This window comes from Theropithecus gelada, chromosome 9 (genome assembly GCF_003255815.1).
Source record: "Theropithecus gelada isolate Dixy chromosome 9, Tgel_1.0, whole genome shotgun sequence".
NCBI lineage: Eukaryota > Metazoa > Chordata > Mammalia > Primates > Cercopithecidae > Theropithecus > Theropithecus gelada.
The window spans coordinates 64,548,663-64,567,331 of record NC_037677.1 but is presented as its reverse complement, the minus strand read 5'-3'; the positions used below and the strand labels follow the sequence as shown (position 1 = coordinate 64,567,331).

The 18,669-nt window shown below is 47.1% G+C and overlaps 1 pseudogene; it reads right to left on the bottom strand.

The window, feature by feature from the left end:
* Window positions 1-1,811: 1,811 nt before the first annotated feature.
* Window positions 1,812-2,371, bottom strand: LOC112631052 (annotated as a pseudogene).
* Window positions 2,372-18,669: the final 16,298 nt, after the last annotated feature.

Here is an 18,669-nt window from a genome sequence, read left to right as displayed (position 1 = left end):
CCTTCTCCTTCTCCTTCTCCTTCTCCTTCTCCCTCTTCCTCTTCCTCCTCCTCCTCCTCCTCCTCCTCCTCCTCCTCCTCCTTCTTCTTCTCCTCCTCCTCCTCCTCCTCCTCCTCCTCCTCCTCCTCCTCCTCCTCCTCCTCCTCCTTCTCCTTCTCCTTCTCCTTCTTTTTTTTCTTTTTTTTGAGACAGGGTCTCACTCTTCACCTAGGCTGGAGTGCAGTGGCGCAGTCACAGCTGACTGCAATTTCCACCTCCTGGGCTCAAGTGATTCTCCTGCTTCAGCTTGCTGAGTAGCTAGGACTACAGGCTCCACCATGCCTGGCTACCTTTTGTATTTTTGGTAGAGATGGGGTTTCACCATGTTGCCCAGATGGTCTCAAACTCCTGGGCTCAAGCAATCCTTCTGCTTTGACCTCGAAATGTGCTAGGATTATGGACCTGGGCCACCATGCATGGCCGTTTTATGCATTTTATCTTGTGACATTGATATTAATGTTGTGATGCTGATTTTTTTTCGTAGGCTGCCTTTGCTTGCTACCTCTTTGCCTATTCCTTTATTTTCAACTTTCCTTTTTCACTTTGTTTTTGGTACATCTTACATTAACCATATATAGCTAGATTCTTTTTCAATGCAACTGACAATCTCTTGAATAGGTGCATAAACCCATTCATATTTGTTGTAGTAACTGAAATACTTTTATTCCTTTCATCATGTTTTACATTTATGCTTTATTTTATTTTATTTTATTTTTTATTTTTATTATTTTTTTTTTTTGTGAGACGGAGTCTTGCTCTGTCGCCCAGGCTGGAGTGCAGTGGCGCGATCTCGGCTCACTGCAAGCTCCGCCCCCCCGGGTTCACGCCATTCTCCTGCCTCAGCCTCCCGAGTAGCTGGGACTACAGGCGCCCGCCACCTCGCCCGGCTAATTTTTCTTGTATTTTTAGTAGAGACGGGGTTCCACCGTGTTAGCCAGGATGGTCTTGATCTCCTGACCTTGTGATCCGCCCGTCTCGGCCTCCCAAAGTGCTGGGATTACAGGCTTGAGCCACCGCGCCCGGCCACATTTATGCTTTATTTTAGGCAACATGGTTCTTTTCTCTGTATCTCGTTCTTTCCTTTTTTTTCTTGGTCAAATTCTAGAACACCTGCTTTGGAGTTTCTAACCACCTTAATTAAAGTTTTAGTTCTCTAATAATACATAAAATTAAATAGCTACATTTTCCCCAATAAGACATTTTACTTACTTTTTATTTTTCAAGGTAAATAAAATTTTTAGACAGTTTTCTGCCCCCTATTCTCTCCTCTTCTCCACTCAAGGTCCTGGGTTTCACCGATATCATTTAACTTCTTTAGTCCTTGGAGTATTTTTTCGTTTTGTTTGTTTTTCTTTTTATTTTTTGAGATGGTGTCTCATTCTGTTGCCCAGGCTGGAGTGCAGTGGCATGATCTCGTCTCACTGCAGCCTCCGCCTCCTGGGTTCAAGTGATTCTCCTGCCTCAGCCTCCGTAGTAGCTGAGATTACAGGTATGCGCCACCATGCTTGGCTAATTTTGTTTTTTGTGTGTGTTTTTTTAGTAGAGTTAGGGTTTCACCTTGTTGGTCAGGTTGGTCTCAAACTCTTGCCTCGAATGATCCACCTGCCTCAGCCTCCCAAAGTGGTGGGATTACAGGTGTGAGCCACCTCGCCTGGCCTGTTAGTTTGTTTTTAGAGAAACATTGTGTTGAATGGTAAAGCTTAGCACATCCCAGCACCAGGAATGGCATGGAGTTGCAGCAACAGGGACAGGCAGGTGATCCCCACAGAGCCTCACATGGCGAAGAGGATGAGGAAGACGACCATCAAACAGAAGAGCCCCACGGCCTCAGACAAGGGAAGCCCAGAATGGCATAGGAGAAGAGCTGCTGCTTGAGAGATGGGTTCTTGGCATAGCCAATGATCAAGCTGCCAAACACAGTTCCAATGCCAGCCCCTGAAACAGCCACACCAACTGTGGCTGCCCTAGCACCAATCAACTTGGCTGCTGTGTCAATGTCTCCAGAGACAACACTGGTCTGGAACTCCTGTTTGGCCCTTGGAGTTGGGGGCTGCTGTAGGAAGGCTGTTTAGATGAATTCTCTGAGCTGTTCAAGAAGGAGGCAGACACAGGCCCTATTAGACGCCTGGTACAACAGCAGATCAGAGCTGGAGAAATGAGTACTGCCCCGGTGGTCCATATTTTTTTCAGTCTCCCAGCTTTAGCCCTTGGTCTCAGCTGTCTTGGAGTATTTTTAAATCTGGATTATTTATTCCAAGAATTCTCACTTAAAAATGTATCTATATCTACACACACGTATACACACACACACACACATTTCATACCCAGTCATGTTATCATAATTCATTTAGGTTTTTTACTTTTTTGTAGAGATGAGGTCTTGGTATGTTGCTCAGGCTGGTCTTGAACTCCTGGGCTCAAGAGATCCTCCCGCTTTGGTCTCCCAAAGTGCTGGGATTATAGGCATGAGCCACCATGCCCAGCCCTAGATTTTTTTAAAAATAAATTTTATTGTGTTTATTTAAGATATACATCGTGATATTATGGGATACATATAGATAATAAAAAGGTTACTATTGTGGAGCAAGTTAACATATCCATCATCTCACAGTTACCTTTTTTTTTGTTTTTATGGCAAGAACAGCTACATCTACTCATTTAGCATGAATCTCATTGACAGTACAATTTTATTACCTAGAGCCCTAAGAAATAAAATTAGATCTACATTTTATTAGATCTACCTACATTAGATCTCTAGACTTCTTCATCCCACATGTCTGGTACTCTACTTATGTCTTTCCATGTCTTTCTCCCTGACTCCCAGCTCCTGGTAACCACTGTCTGGTTCTCTATCTTTGTATACTTCAATTTTTAAAAAAGATTCCATATATAAGTGAGATCATATAATATTTTTCTTTCTGTTTGGCTTATTTCACTTAGTGTAATGTTCTCCAGGTTCATCCATGTTGTGGCTAATGGCAAGATCTCGTTCCTTTTTAGGGCTGAATATATGTGTTGTATACATGTACCAGTTTCTTTATTCGTTCATCTGTGGACAGACACTTGGGTTGTTTCCATATCTTCGCTATGGTGAATAATGACACAATGAACATGGGAGTGCAGATATCTTTATGAGGTGGTGATTTCACTTCCTTTGTGTATATGCCCAGAAGAGGAATTTCTGAGTCCTGTGGTAGCTGTATTAGTCTATTTTCACATTGCTATAAAGAACTACCTGAGACTTGGTAATTTATAAAGAAAAGAGGTTTAGCTTACCCACAGTTCCACAGGCTGTACAGGAAGCATGGCTGGGGAGGCCTCAGGAAACTTACAATCATGGCAGAAGGCAGAGGAAAAGCAAGCACATCCTACATGTCTGGAGAAGGAGGAAGAGAATTAAGGGGAGGTATTACACACTTTTAAACAACCAGATCTCATGAGAGCTCACTCACTATCACGTGAACAGCAAGGGGAAAACCTGCCCCCATCATCCAATCACCTCCCACCAGGCCCCTCCTCCAATGCTGGGGATTCCAATTTGACATGAGATTTGGGAAGGGACACAAATCTAAACCATATCAGTAGCATTCATTTGGATTTAACTACATCTATTGCTCACTACTGTTTTCTCTTTGTCTTCCCCCATCAGTGGCTCATGTTACGGGATCCTTAAAGGTACCGCTTTGCCAACCGGAAACGTCTGTGGCCGGTGGTGCCTTTGCCTGAGTTTTACTTGCGCTCACTGGGCTCCTTCTATCTACTTGACCTGGCAGGCTGCACTTGAGTCACGCTACTGGCCTGCATCCCATGCCTACCAAGGGTGAGCCAGGCACAGAGCGGTAAAGGGTGCATGAGTGAGTGAGCATGGGGTCTGGCCACTGCACACAGTCAGGCATGCCAGCTGTGGTGGGGTAGGCAGCTCCAGGCGCCAGCATGGGTGCTGGCTCCCTGCAAGGCTGCAACTGGACCAGGCATACCACAAGTGGCCTCCAATGTGGGCACCTGGGAATGCAGTGGTGCCCAAAAGATTGGGAAATGCCAAGAACCACAGAGCCCCAAACAGGGTGTCACAGCCCTGTGCTGGGGAGCTCCTAGGTCTAGGATCCCCAAAGGGCTGCAGTTCGTCTCTCCTTCTCGTGGTCCACAATGTGGCAATCCAGCGGGTGGGTGTGTTTCAGCCCTGTTTGTGTTACAGCTCTTTCAGTCCTGCCATTTGGCTGGGTCCTGAGTTCTTGTCCTGTGTCCAGGAAGAATGAGGCACATGGACAATTGGAGGGTGAGCAAGGTGAAGAGGTGCTTTATCAAGCAATAGTGCAGCTCTCAGGAGACCTAAAGTGGGTAACTCCTTTCTGCAGGCAGGTTGTCCTGACAAGTGCAGCTGTCAGCAGAGAGGAGACCTGGAGTGGGTAGTTCCTATCCACAGGCAGGTTGTCCCGATGTCTCTGTGAGTCTGGTTGAGTTTTTACAGGCTTTTTACAGGCTTCAGAAGGGAGGAAGTGTGTGCTGACTGGTTCATGGGCGGCCATGGGTGGGCCTGGAAAAAACACCCTTAAGTTCTCACTCTGGGCTGTGGACTCTACACAGAACTGACAGCCTCGCCCTATGCTTTAGGACGTCCCTGGCTTGAATGTGGGGCTTCACCAAGGACCTGCCCCTTTCCACCCAAGAGTCTATATGCCTCGTGCCACCATCTACATGTCATCCGTGGCACCCAAGCAGTTCCTGCCAAGGCCTGGAAGGCTGGCAGGCCCATGCTGAGCCACCCTCAGTCCCACCTCAGCCTCCCTCCCAGGCTTGTTTGTGTCCAGAGTCAGGAGGGGGCTGAGGCGGCAGGGGGCTGGCATATCAGCACCGTCCCAAGCATGCACACACCCGGTTGGGTCATGAGAGTACCCGGGCTTGGTCACAACCTTGCTCCATAATTGGAGCAGGCGCTGGGGGCAGGGAGAGGCCAGGCAGTGGGAGCAGGCACTTCGAAGCCTGCAGGGCAAGGAGCTTCCTGGGCCCCTGAGAGTAAGGGATGCTTGAGTCTGTAGCTGCGGCTGGGCAGCTGCAGCTGTGCCCAGGATAGCAGGGCTCCCACCCCGCCAACTTGGAAGGAGGTGGGGCTCCCATCTGTTCCTGGCTCCCACCAGCTCCGTGGAGCACGTAGCCCTGGCTGAGCTACAGAGACAGAGTCTCTCTCTGTAGGCCAGGCTGGAGTGCAGTGGTATAATCTTGGCTCACTGCAACTTCCGCCTCTCAGGTTCAAGCGATTCTCCTGCCTCAGCCTCCTGAGTAGCTGGGATTACAGGCACACGCCACCACACCTGGCTAATTTTTGTATTTTGAGTAGAGACAGGGTTTCACCATGTTGGTCGTGCTGGTCTTGAACTCCTGACCTCGTGATCCACCTGCCTTGGCCTCCCAAAGTGCTGGGGGTTACAGGCGTAAGCTACCGTGCCTGGCCGCATTTTATAGTTTTTAAAAACCCAGAAAATCTTATTGGAAGCTTATGTCCCATTGGCCAGAACTGTGTCATCCAGCAAGGGGAGCTGATAATGAGTACATTTTACTCTTCCAGTCTCCATAGTGGAGTCAGAGAAGGGAATGGATGGAAATGGGGTTGACTAGCCAGCCAACAGCAGCTGCTACGTTTCTTCATCTTGGATTTCGCCTCCACATCTCTTCTCGTTCCTTTCAGATTCCCACTTCTTTATGTTTTTGCTCTATACTGCAAGATGTCTCTCTCGCAATGTCTTCCGGACCACTGATTCAATTCTCAGCATTTACTGTCTTCTAATGAATTGCTATATTTGAAAGTCATGCATTTTAGTTTGCAAGAATCTTTTTGAGTGTGCTCTGATCACATCTTGAGAGTTCCCATACCCGTTTCCCTCCTTTCTCTTTGGGGTTCTTTTCTGCCTTTCCTACTAGTTCACCTAGGGCTTCCTCCTTCGTGTTACTGAGTCCTCTTAAACAGGTGCAATTTTTCTTTACTTGCTCATGTTTTTTTCCTCTTGGTTCCCCACAGGGACAAGGCTGTTGATATTTCTAGAGTAGGGCAAAACCAGTGAAGTGCTGGAAGATCATGTACTTTGTGTTCTCCTGGGCCCATGGTGAGGGACGGGTCTGGCAAACTGTCACTTCTTCACTCTCTCCTTCCCAGTTGTCCTCAGAGTCTCATGGCCATCTGGGATCCATCAGTCAGCTCGTGCAGTTTCCCCTGCTCCACAGAGGTCAGGTGGGTAGGGCAGGCCCCCAAGGGCCACACACAGCCTGCAGCAGAAGCAGCCCCTCCCTGAGAAGAGTTCTGCTGGTGGGGTCATCTCCAGACACCAGAAATTCCCTGCCATCTGATGCTGAAAGGAGGACGTGCCTTCTCTCTGGCCACTGGCCTCTCAGCTCTTGCTCAGGAGACAGAAGCCCCAAACCCGTTCTTGTCCTTGGAGATGTCGGGGCTCTCTGGGCTTCAGGTGCACCTCAGGGCTTCCTGATTATGTTACCCAAAGAGTGAGTGAACTGACAGGGTAAGGGAGGTGAGGAACACTGGCATTTAACACTTCATCATGGAACTTTCAGGATCACTGGAGCCATATTTATATAGGTTTGACTGTTGCTTAATACCTCGATATTTGCTGTAGAAACAGATGTTGTAAATCCAAGTGCATCTTTCCTGTTTGCCAAAATGGGCCCAGCAAGGCTTCTCTGGAAGCATTCTGTCAGCAGTTTGATTCAATTAGATGAGTGCTTTCAAACAGTGGGTTGTGAATAGAGTTCAAACAAAAGGATGGTATAGGAAATAAAAGAATGCATCACATGGTAAGGGCGAGTTTGTTTCAGGCTCAGTTGTGTGATTTGTATGCACATTGTGCTATAGTATATCATACATTTCCGGGTAATGTTAAAAACATATGAGCAATGCTAAGCTAGAGGACATTCTGGGGGCAGTTGACGTGGCTTCCTGAGAGAATGAAATTGGAGGGAGTTTAGATCCGTTACCAAAAGAAGTTTATGATCCCTCTAGCTCCAGCTGACTTTAATTACAAGGTAGCCTCACAGCAGTTACACTGCACTATAACTAAGCACTAAATAGTAGGTGAAACTGAGCACCCACAGTGAATGTTTCAGCAGCCCCTAGCAGTGGTCTTTCCCCAGACCCCCTGCTTCTATCCCCCGGGGCTGACTTGGTTTCTCTGCAGTTGTGAAATGCTCAGGGCTGTATGCTCTGGCAGAGTGAGAAACTTTGGGCAAAAAATCTGAGACTGTCTCCTTTTGGGTAAACCTGGGAGAATCCTTCCTGTCTTTTTCTACACACAGAGTGATTATGATGACCCATGAGAAAGAAAAACAACAGTTTAGTCGACACATGTTGTAACGAAGATTATATTTTGTTAATGAAGTGCCTTCTGTTTTTTCTGAACAAGGCTGAGAGGGATTTGGGTAAGATAGAAAGTAGGTGCTGCCGCTGAGCTGAGCTCAGTAAACAGGAAAGAGGAAGTTAAAATGCCCTGAGGGAAAATAGGAAGTAGGAGAAAGCCAGAAAGTCTGGGAGCAGATAACTGACGCCTCCCGGAGACCCAACAAGATTGTCATCAAATGGTGACTGAATTTCAGGGGAAGTCTGGGGAAGGACAGAATTCTGCAGAATTCAGCAGAAGTCTTCAGCTGCCAGAAGTCTAAGGTGGGGCTGCCGGAGAGTCAGTCCTCATGGCTGAGGGGACAGCTGGCTTCCATGTTTAATGAGCACCTACCTGTGTCCGGCACCCCGCAGGCACCCAGACACCGGGGTGGCATCTGGAAATAAGATGGTTCTTCCCACCCACAGTGCTGACAATCCAGCAAGGAAGGGGGCACTCTCCAAGTAAATCTACATGTGGAAAGTGCTCTAATATATGAGGTGGAGGTGCTTTGTCAACTGCAAACTGTAAAATCCACCTTTAAGGGCTGCTGGTGTTCCATAGCAACCAGCACATGGCCAGACACTGTGGTTCGTTGATTGCTGCTCATGAACCAGCAGATCCGTGTGTGTTTTTGAATGTAAAAGCCTTCCAGCCTTTCTTCTGCCCACCTTCCTCTATAATCACAGGTTCAAGTCCAGACCCCATTTCAGTGTCCCCTACTACTCTATCCTTGGTGCCCTCAGGCTGCCCTGGGAGCACAGCTGACTCCCCTGAGGTTCCCCTCCCCCAGAAGCACCCAACCTTTCCCAGAGCAGCTGCCCTGCCCTCCTGAGTGACAGGTGGAGCTGCTCGGGGCATGATGCCCAGGCACCGGGACATCTAACCTCTTCCAGTATGAGTCAGGCAGGCCTGGTCCAACATCCCATCAGCCAATGCTCCCCAGCTGCTTCCCCGGAATGCCTGGCTGAACCCCAACAAGGCCAGGCCCTGCAGGCAGATGGCTCTGAGACTCTTCCTCTGTCAAAGCTCTGCAAGATGTCTGGGCACGGTGGTTCACGCCTGTAATCTCAACACTTTGGGAGTCCAAGGCAGGTGGATCACCTGAGGTCAGGAGTTCGAGACCAGCCCGGCCAACATGGCGAAACCCCGACTCTACTAAAAATACAAAAGTTAGCCAGGTGTAGTAGTGGGCACCTATAATCCCAGCTACTCGGAAGGCTGAAGCAGGAGAATCGCTTTAGCCCGGGAGGCGGAGGTTGTGGTGAGCTGAGATCGTGCCGCTACTATACTCCAGACTGGGCGACAGACAGAGACTCTGTCCACATCCCCCCCCAACAACAACAACAACAACAAAAAAACAAAATAAAACAAAACAAAAAGCTCTGCAAGACCAGCCTGGAGTCTCCTCATCTAGAAGGGCCCCTCTCCTGTGGAGATAAGAGGTGTGAATGGCATTTTCTCAGCCTGTCAGCCACCTGGCATTGGCCACTTACAAGAATCTCTTAATTGGAAAATGTGCAAAGGATAAAAACAGGAAATTTTCAGAAATGTGTGTCCTCAACCTCACTAATCATCATAGACATGAAAATTAAACAGGATATTTCTCATTTAGAAAACATTTTATTGTGCAATACAGCACATAAATAGAAGAGGACACAAACTTAAATATATAGCCGTGAGCAACACGCCACCCTTTTAGCTTGAGTTTCTCTATCCACTCATGTGGATGTTGGACACAATTATGTCTAAGATCCTCCCAGCTCTGGGACTTCTTGAATCACCACTACTGTCAGTCTTAGTTTACTGCTAATTCTCTCAATGACCTGGGGAAATAGTCTAACCTGTTTTCTCATTTGTAATTGGGCATACAAACGGCTACCCACCCTGCCTCACAGCACTGATTTAGGTGACTCCAAAAAGATTAAAAATTTTTTTGGGAGGTATAATAAGCTATCAAGAAATCTAAAAAATTTTGGCAGAGAAAGCCAGCCAGAAGACAGATACCTTACAAGGGTGGATGCCAAGTATAGGGCTAGCCCTGGGCTGTGAGGAAGAGAAGTGGCTCTGGGGGTCTTGGAGGCTTTGCCTCTGAAGGTGAGGGAAGATTTTCCCTCTACTCTCTGAGGGTTTCGTATATATATATGTATATACGTATACACACACACACACACATACACACACACACACACACACACACACACACTGCCGAAAAATGAACAAGTCCCAAAAGATGCGCAGTTGCACCTGGGGTCCAGGCTGGGAAACTGGTCATACAGGAGAAGAATGGACATCTGCATTTTTTTTTTTTTTTAAGATGGAGTCTTTCACTGTTGCCCAGGCTGGAGTGCAGTGGTGTGATCTTGGCCCACTGCAACCTCTGCCTCCCAGGTACAAGCGATTCTTGTGCCTCAGGCTCCAGAGTGAGATTACAGGCACCCACCACCATGCCTGGCTAATTTTTGCATTTTTAGCAGAGGCAAGGTTTCCTCAGGTTGGCCAGGCTGATCTGGAGCTCCTGACCTTAAATGATCTGCCCGTCTCGGCCTCCCAAAGTGCTGGGATTACAGGCGTGAGCCACCGTACCTGGCCTGACATCTGCATGTTTCTATTTGAGGAGAACTCCCTTCCACTTTTTTCTTTTATAAAGGTGTGACCTCATTCTTACGAATGGAGGTACAGTATGTTTTGGGAAATAGTTATTATTATATTGAACTTACTGTTGTGTGTCCTGCCCCACATACCTTCCTTACTACATCATGAAATGGCCCAGCACCCCTATGCTTAGTGACCCACTAGCCTTCCCCAACTCATGCACTGCCATCACCTAGGGGCAGTGCACAATCAGAGCCTGTTGCCTCAGAAAGGCTCACCAGACACAGCAGAACTCTAGTAGGCTCTGCCAGCTCCTGACTGCATTCCCAGCCCTGGGACCCCAGCCTGGAGTGACCATCTCCCATAGCATATACCCACTTGCCAGATTCAGGACCCTCTAGTTTGGTTCTGTCATCTGGCCTAGGCCACTGTCTGCAGAACTCCCCAGATGTCCCCTTCTAAAGGCTGAAGATAGTTCCTCTGTGGGTTCCAAAGGCTTCATACACCTGCTGGTATCACCTCTCTGCTCCCCGTACCATTGCTGGGGATAAAGGCCCAGAAAGCCTGCTGAAGTCTCAGAACTTAAAGAACCTGACTTATGTTCCATTTCCACCCCCAAACACACAGACAGAACCTCAGGGTATGAAGAGCAGTTTCCAGCACACTCAATACCTTTCTACATCACCTCCAATGGCTGCACAGGGCTCACAGCATGGCTGTGTCAATCATCCACTAATAGACACTGTGGTTGGTCAGTTAGGTCATCATGAGGCCATCCACTCTCCCCAGCTGGTGGTCAGGAGCAGTCTTTCATCAGGGGATGGCAGAGGACAGGAGGAAGGACAGGAGTTCTGGGATGGGGGCTGCAAGGACGGCTGTTCAGTAGCCAAGGGTAGGAATGGCCCAGGGATGCATGGAGGAGGATCTGGGCAGTCGGCCTTCTGTGGGGGCAGTGGTGGGGGCTGTGGAGAGGAAGCCAGAAGGAGCAGGGCTTTTAGAGGCAGCTCTCCAGGGGATTTCTAAAACAGGAAGCCGCTGGGGTGACCCAGGCCCTTCTGAGTAATGAGCATTTTGCACGTCCTTGGAGGCTGTTGTCCTGAATCCCCTTGGGGCCAAAGTCACTAAAATGTGCCCATCTCCCATGCAGGACCCTAACACGGGTGATCATAGCCTAGTCTGGTTGTTTGACAATCATTGCAGAATAAGTTGTGTAATTTGCAAAGCCAAGCATAAAACATAAATAATCACTGTTGTCTTTAACTTTCCTCTTAAGTATAGAGCATAAAACTTTGAGGAGGTTGCTTTCAACTTCAAAAGAATTAGGAACTAGTGCCATGGGACAGCATTTCCCGAAGTATGTTTCAAGATATGCTAGTTCCTTGAGATGATAATAGCTGGTGTCTAGGGAAAATGTTGTGTCCTCAAATGCAGTTCAGAGAGGCTACATATCCTTCTTTCCTCTTAGAGATACACAGTACCGTATCCATTCTCACTAAAGGCTATGAAGAAGTCCTGCAGTATTTCCTAGACTTATTTAATGGATCCTTAAAAAAAAAAAAAAAAAAAAAAAACACTTAAAATCTCTTGGAACTACTATTTTGCAGTAACCTGCCTCTCCATGTAAAGCTTCAACTCCAACCAGTATTGAACTGCCAATATTTGAACTGAGTGTATTGTTCCAATTTGCTTTTTAGCCACTTAGTTAAATCATTTTATTCTAATGTAGCTGAGGCTACAACTGCATTGGAGTAAAAAGCACATTGCTTGCTGGGTCAGGGGGCACTTTAACTTTTTTTTTTTTTTTGAGATGGAGTCTCGCTCTGTCGCCCAGGCTGGAGTGCAGTGGCGCGATCTTAGCTCACCGCAACCTCTGCCTCCCAGGTTCAAGCGATTCTCCTGCCTCAGCCTCCCGAGTAGTTGGGACTGCAGGCACCCGCCACCATGCCCAGCTAATTTTTTGTATTTTTAGTAGCGACAGGGTTTCACTGTGTTAGCCAGGATGGTCTCGATCTCCTGACCTCGTGATCAGCCCGCTTTGGCCTCCCAAAGTACTGGGATTACAGACGTAAACCACCATGCCCAGCCCACTTTAATGGAGAAAAATCAGTTTACTTCTTTGAACTTCAGTTTCCTTATTTGCCAAATTCCATGGGTTGTGAGATTTAAGAGGTAATTATGTGAGAGCCCCCAGCTCAATGCCTGATGCTAAAGAAATAACTAGTAGAGAATGAATATAGAGCCTTGGGAGTTGAAAGACAGGAGTCATGGAAAACCTGGACAACGGTAGTCCTTTTTCTTTTTCTCCTTTCCCTTTTCCTTTCCTTTTTCCTTTCTCTCCTCTCTCCTTTCCTTTCTTTTCCTTTCCTCCTTTCTTTCTCTTTCTTTTTTGAGATGAGGTCTCACTATGTTACCCAGGCTGGTGTCAAACTTCTGGCCTCAAGCAATCCTCCTGCCTCAGCCTCTCAAAGTGTTGGGTTTACAGGCTTGAGCCACTGTGCCCAGTGAAGTCCTTTTTCTTTCCGTCTTTTTTTTTGTTGTTGTGTGTGTTTTGTTTGTTTTTTGTTTTTTTTACTCATCACTCTACTAATGAGGATGAAGTCCCATTTCAAGAATAAATATATAGATTCAAAATTGCAGTATTTCGGGGGAAGAACTAGAGGAATAGGAAAGAAAGGGATGGGTATTTGAGTTCCTTTTTTTTTTTTTAAGTATCTATGAGGCTGGGCGTGACTCATGCCTGTAATCCCAGCACTTTGGGAGGCCGAGGTGGGTGGATCAAGAGGTCAGGAGCTCAAGACCAGCCTGGCCAAGGTGGTAAAATGCCATCTGTACTAAAAATACAAAAATTAGCCGGGCGCAGTGGTAGGTGCCTATAATCCCAGCTACTCGGGAGACTGAGGCAGGAGAATCACTTGAGCCCAGATAGCAGAGGTTGTAGTGAGCTGAGATCGTGCCACTGCACTCCAGCCTCAGTGACAGAGCAATACTCCATCTCAAAAAAAAAAAAAAAAAAAAAAAAAGGATCTATGAATGTAACAGTTAGCTTTTGCTGTAAAACAAATTACCCCAGAATTTAGTGCCTTAGTGCCTTAATACAACAATCATGCATTAGTTCATAATTCTGTGTGTTGACAAACTTGGGCTGGACTCAGCTGGGTGGTTCTGCTGGTCTTGCCTGGATCCACTACATGGATATAGTCAGCGGTTGGGTTGATGGGCTGGATGGGCTAAGATGGTTTCACTCACATGTCAGGCAGTTGGTGGCTGTCAGCAAGGAGCCATGGCTCTACTTCATGTGGTCTCTCCAGCAGGCTAGCTCAGAAGTGCTCTCATGACAAGTCAAGGCATTTGATTCCTAGGCTTAGAACTCAAACCTCACTTCCATCACATTCTATTGATAAAAACAAGTCAGAAGTGCAGCATAGACTCACAAGGTGGAAAAATAGATTCTACCTCTTGATAGAAGCTGTAAGGAGTTCATGGTCATTGAAAATCTCCCAAATAGAGGTTACTTTTGTGTATTTGGTGGAATGGGAAGAAGTCCATGTGCAAACTCCCTTGTGAATGGTTTCACAACTGCTTGAAGGAATGTCTTCTTCCCTGTGTTTCCTGTACTTGCTTCCTCTACTTCTCGCTCTTCCTCTCTTTCATCCATTCTAATAAGGCTTTCACCTCGATGCTCTGTGGAAAGAGCTCTCATCAGGTCATTGTGACTCACATCTTGCAAAGCAAATGGATGATTTTCTGTGCTGCCCCTACTTGACCTCTCAGGACATAGTGGAAGCCTTGGCACAGGTTGGAAGGGGAGTTGCCAGGACACGTAATCCTTTCCCACATCTTTTCTCCTTCTCCAAGCATCCCTGTGCCCTCACTGGCCTTATTTTCCTTCTTCCTTACTGACTGTACCTTCTCTGTTTTCTTTGCTGCCTCTCTCATTCTCAATGTAGGAGGGCCCAGGGTCGGCCTTTGTCTCTCTTTTTTCTTCTTGCTATACTTTCTCCCTAGATGACCTCATATAGGCCATAAATGGATCAAATGACTCTCAAATCTATATCATCCAACCCAAACCTCACCTCTGAGCCCCCCAGACAGCTGCACCTGGATTTTGAAAAGACATCTCAAAAAATAAAATAGCCAAATAAATTGCATTTTTTTAAAAAGCATATGTGCTGCTGAAACAAGCACAAAAGTAATTCCAGTTTTGGCCTAACCTCCCTTGCCACTCTTCTTGATCTCTCTTGCCTTTGTAAGTGACAGCAACATCTACCTAGTTGCTTGAGGCAAAAGAATTTGGGATCATCCTTGGTTTCTCTTTTTCTCACACTCCACACCCAATGCATCAGTAAGCCCTCCTGGCTCTACCCGTAATGTATATCCCCAATGAAACTGCTTGCCACTATTTCCAGTGCTGTCCTCTTAGTCCAAGTCAAAACCTTCTTGCACTGGGACTGCTGCAATGGCCTCCTAACCAGTCTTCCTCCTCCCTCCCTTTCTGTAGGTTCACCCAACTCCTGTCCATCCTCCATACAGGAGCCTGCCCAAGCACAAATCAGATTCTGTATCACCTTCCTGCTTAAAACCTACCAATGGCCCTCAGTGAAACTAGAAATAAATCTAAACCATTTTCTAAAGCCACAGGCTCAATGTCTCTGACCTTGCCTCCTTCCACTCTCCCAGGAGCCCATTGCATGAGCCACACAGATCTCTCCAAGGCCTTTCCTGCCTCCTGCCTTTGCACTTGCTGTTTCTTCCACTTAAAAGCTTTACCCTCAGATCTTTAGCAGGGATCCATATCTGAAATTATACTTTTCTGTTTTCCTTTATTTATTTATTTATTTTTTTTCAGGCACGGCCTTGCTGTTGCCCAGGCTGGAATGCAGTGTTGCAATCATAGCTCAATGAAGCCTCAAATTCCTGGGCTCAAGCAATCTTCCTGCCAGTGACTCCTGAGTAGATGGAACTGCAGGCATGCACCACTGTGCCCGGACGGTTTAAAACATTTGTTTTTGTAGAGACAGGGTCTCACTTTGTTGCCCAGGCTAGTCTCCAACTCCTGGCCTTAAGCCATCCTCCCACCTCAGCCTCTCAAAGTGCTGGGATTACCAGTGAGCCACTTTGAGGGCTGAAATGATACTTTTCATGTGTCTGTTTTCATGTGTTGCATGTTCCTACAATCCCCCACTCTCCAAGAGAATAGAACAGAAGCTCTTGTGTATCTTGTTTGCAGTTGTATCCTCAGAGCCTGGGCAGGACTTGACTCATAGGAGAAGCTCGTTGTGTATTTGCTGACTCATCTATTGACTGTGAGAATTACAGCTAAGATTGTTAGAGCTGGAAGAGAAACAGGCCAACCTCATTGTTTCACAGGTGGGGAAACAGAGGCACAGACAGAGTCCTTTGCCCAGTGGCATGAATACAGACATACTCAAGTCAAGTTGGTCATGCATAATTTTTAGCTTCTTTTTCACAAACTGTAATAGCCACTAAAGGCAAGGGTTAGTCATTTCCCCCTAAATCTCACTGCCAAGCTAACACGAAAACAGATCTCAGGATGGATTCTGCTGCCCATACAAATGTCTATAAAACAAACATTTATTAGCAAGTAGCCATAAAATTGGTTCATACAACCTCTTCTGTGAAACTCAAGAAGGCCCAGCTTTCTGTCCTTTTAGGAACTTTTCCACCTTTCAGGAAGGGTCTGCTGGAGGAAAATACAATGTTCTAAAGGCAAGATTCAGTTTGACCAATGGCTGCATTGGAATACTTCGAGACAGAAGCACTCTCAAGCCTTTAGCTCAGTATATTATCCATAAGTGAGAATTAGCAGCTTCCCAAGATTCTTTGACACTGTTTGAACAAGGAATGGGTGGTGCCAAAACTATTTTAGCCAATCTAAATATCTTGAATACTGTTAATTTCTCCAAAGGAGACTCATTTCTAATACCTGTTATGCTAATTAATAAGCCCAATTCATTATGCTAATTAGAAAGGCCTTGGGGTAGATTGAGATATGGATATTTGCATGGGATACTGAGCGATTGTTCCAGACTCTGCACGCCTCTGAACTCCCAAGTTCATTGACTTGAAGTTGGTAACTTAAAATCAGACATGGTGGAAGTATTTACTTTATGGAAATTGGAATCCCCCACACCAGCCAGTTTTTAAATATTTACCAGTATATCAGTGGATAGCTGAGTAAGTGGCCTCTGGAATGTGGCTTTCTGGTAAGATGTTGGCTGACAACCTTACCCTCATGACTACCTCTGTACCAGTGATGCTTAATTCTGGCTGCACTTTAGAAATTACTTGGGGGAGGCCAGACACAATGGCTCATGTCTGTAATCCTAGCACTTCGGGAGGCTGAGGTGGGCTGATGATTTGAGGTCAGGAGTTCAAGACCAGCCTGACCAACATGGTGAAACCCCGTCTCTACTAAAATACAAAAATTAGCTGGGCGTGGTGGTGGGGGGCTGCAATGTCAGCTACTTGGGAGGCTGAGGGAGAAGAATCACTTGAACTTGGATAGTAGAGGTTGCAGTGAGTCAAGATCATGCCACTGCACTCCAGCCTGGGTGACAGAGCGACACTGCCTCTCAAAAAAATAAAAATAAAAATAAGAAATTACCTGGGGAGTTTAAAAATAATACTGATTACCAGGTTCCTGTTGGTGGGGATTTTGACTTGACTGCAGTGGGGCTTGAATATCAGGATACATTTAAAGCTCACCAGGTGCTTTTAATCTGCAGCTAGGGTTACATTCACACCTGTATGTCACACTATGCCACACATTCTAACAGTTCTACAAAAAAGTAATGGCAAAACCAGGATTTGCACCAGGCCGACTGGCCTCTAGGCCAGAGTTCCTGGCTAAAGAAGGAAAAGTGGGAAACAGATGGCCATTTCTTTTGAGGTCTCAGTGTTTGCAAATGTGGTTCAGGAGGAGCGCTAGTGCTTGGGGCCAGGGTCAGGGGTGCAGGTGGGGAGGCACAATGAAGGAGCCCAGCAGCCGGGGAAAGGCTGTGCCAGCCCCAAAGAGCTCCAAGGCTCTTTGTAGGGATGGCTCACCTCAAGGGCTTAGGGAGAGCTGAGAGGGCTTGCTAAGAAGCTTGTGTGTCACCAGGGAATATTTGAAAGATGAGAGAAAATGCAGCTGGTTGGAGAGGCCTGAAGGGAAGAATAGAAGTCCAGGGGCAACTAGGAAGGAAACCCGATGGAGGAGGTGTGTGGCAGTTGGGACTGTAGTTTAAATACGGAGAGTGAAAGGGAACTAGGAGGCTAAACTAGCCTTCCAGGGTATGAAAAGGATTCCAAGCTTCTATGGGTGGGGAAGAGACTAGCACCTCAAATAATGGGTGTGAACTTAGCTCTGCAGGGCTGGATGGAGGCTCTAGCCCTCAAAGAGGAATAAAAAGTTAGTCTTCCTCCTCAAAGGACAGAAAGGACAACTTTTTTTTTTCTTCTTTTGGGACAGAGTTTAGGTCTGTCATCCAGGCTGGAGTGCAGTGGCGCGATCTTGACTCATTGCAACCTCTGCTATCCAGGTTCAAGTGATTCTCCTGCCTCAGCCTCCCGAGTAGCTGGGATTATAGGCACCCATCACCATGCCCGGCTAATTTTTGTATTTTTAGTAGAGCTGGGGTTTCACCACGTTGGCCAGGCTGGTCTTGAGTTCCTGACCTCAAGTGATCCCCCTGCCTTGGCCTCTCGAAGTGTTGGGATGACAGGCATGAGCCACTGTGCCCGGCCAAAATGGACAACTTTTAACCCTATGGTAAGCTGTCTTCTTGGCTCTCAGGTAATCATTTGAGGGCAGCTTGCATTCGTCTCTGGTTCTCTTTCCACCTTTTTTTTTCTGTTGTTTTTTTTAAACCAGGATCTGTCTTTGTTGTCCAGGCTGGAGTGCTGTAGCACAATCATAGCTCACTGCAGCCTTGATCTTTCAGGCTCCAGAAGCGATACCCCCACCTCAGTCTCCCAAGTAGCTGGGACTACAGGCACGAGTCACCATGCTTGGCTAATTTTTTTGATTTTCAGTGGAGATGAGGTTTGCTACGTTGCTCAGACTGGTCTGAAACTCCTGCATTCAAGCAAACCTTCCACCTTGGCCTCCCAAAGTGCTGGGATTACAGGCATGAGCCACTGATTCTATTTCTCTACCCCACACAAACATCCTCCCAAGGTTTGCTCGTTTTGTACCAGGAAACTGGTTTCCTTTTACCCTTCCAGGCATGGCACTGCCTCCCTCCCACCCCCTAACCTTGCTTTCTTCCTCCTAGGGCAGAGCCCTGGGGGCTAGAGCCAGCCTGGACTCAAGTCTCTGAGACTGTCCTTCTCTGTTGAGTTTGTGTATGCAGGAGCCTTGGGAACCCAGGACTGGGGACTTGTATAAGAGTGTCATTCCTGAAATCACCACCAGGGACCCCACCCAGCACTGCTTGAGCTTATGACCTCTGTGCCATGGATTTAATTACTGAAGGCCACAGCAGGGATTGTCTGGCTCCCAAGTCCCAGGCTGAGCTAGGCTTGGGGAGACAGGAAAGCAACAGTGAGTAAAACTGGGACCATCTAGCATGAGAGACAGGCTCACAGCCACCTCTGGTCCCAGGCTGAGAAAAGGCCAGGTGGGAGGAGGCTGGGTTAGTGGTTGGCTATGTGC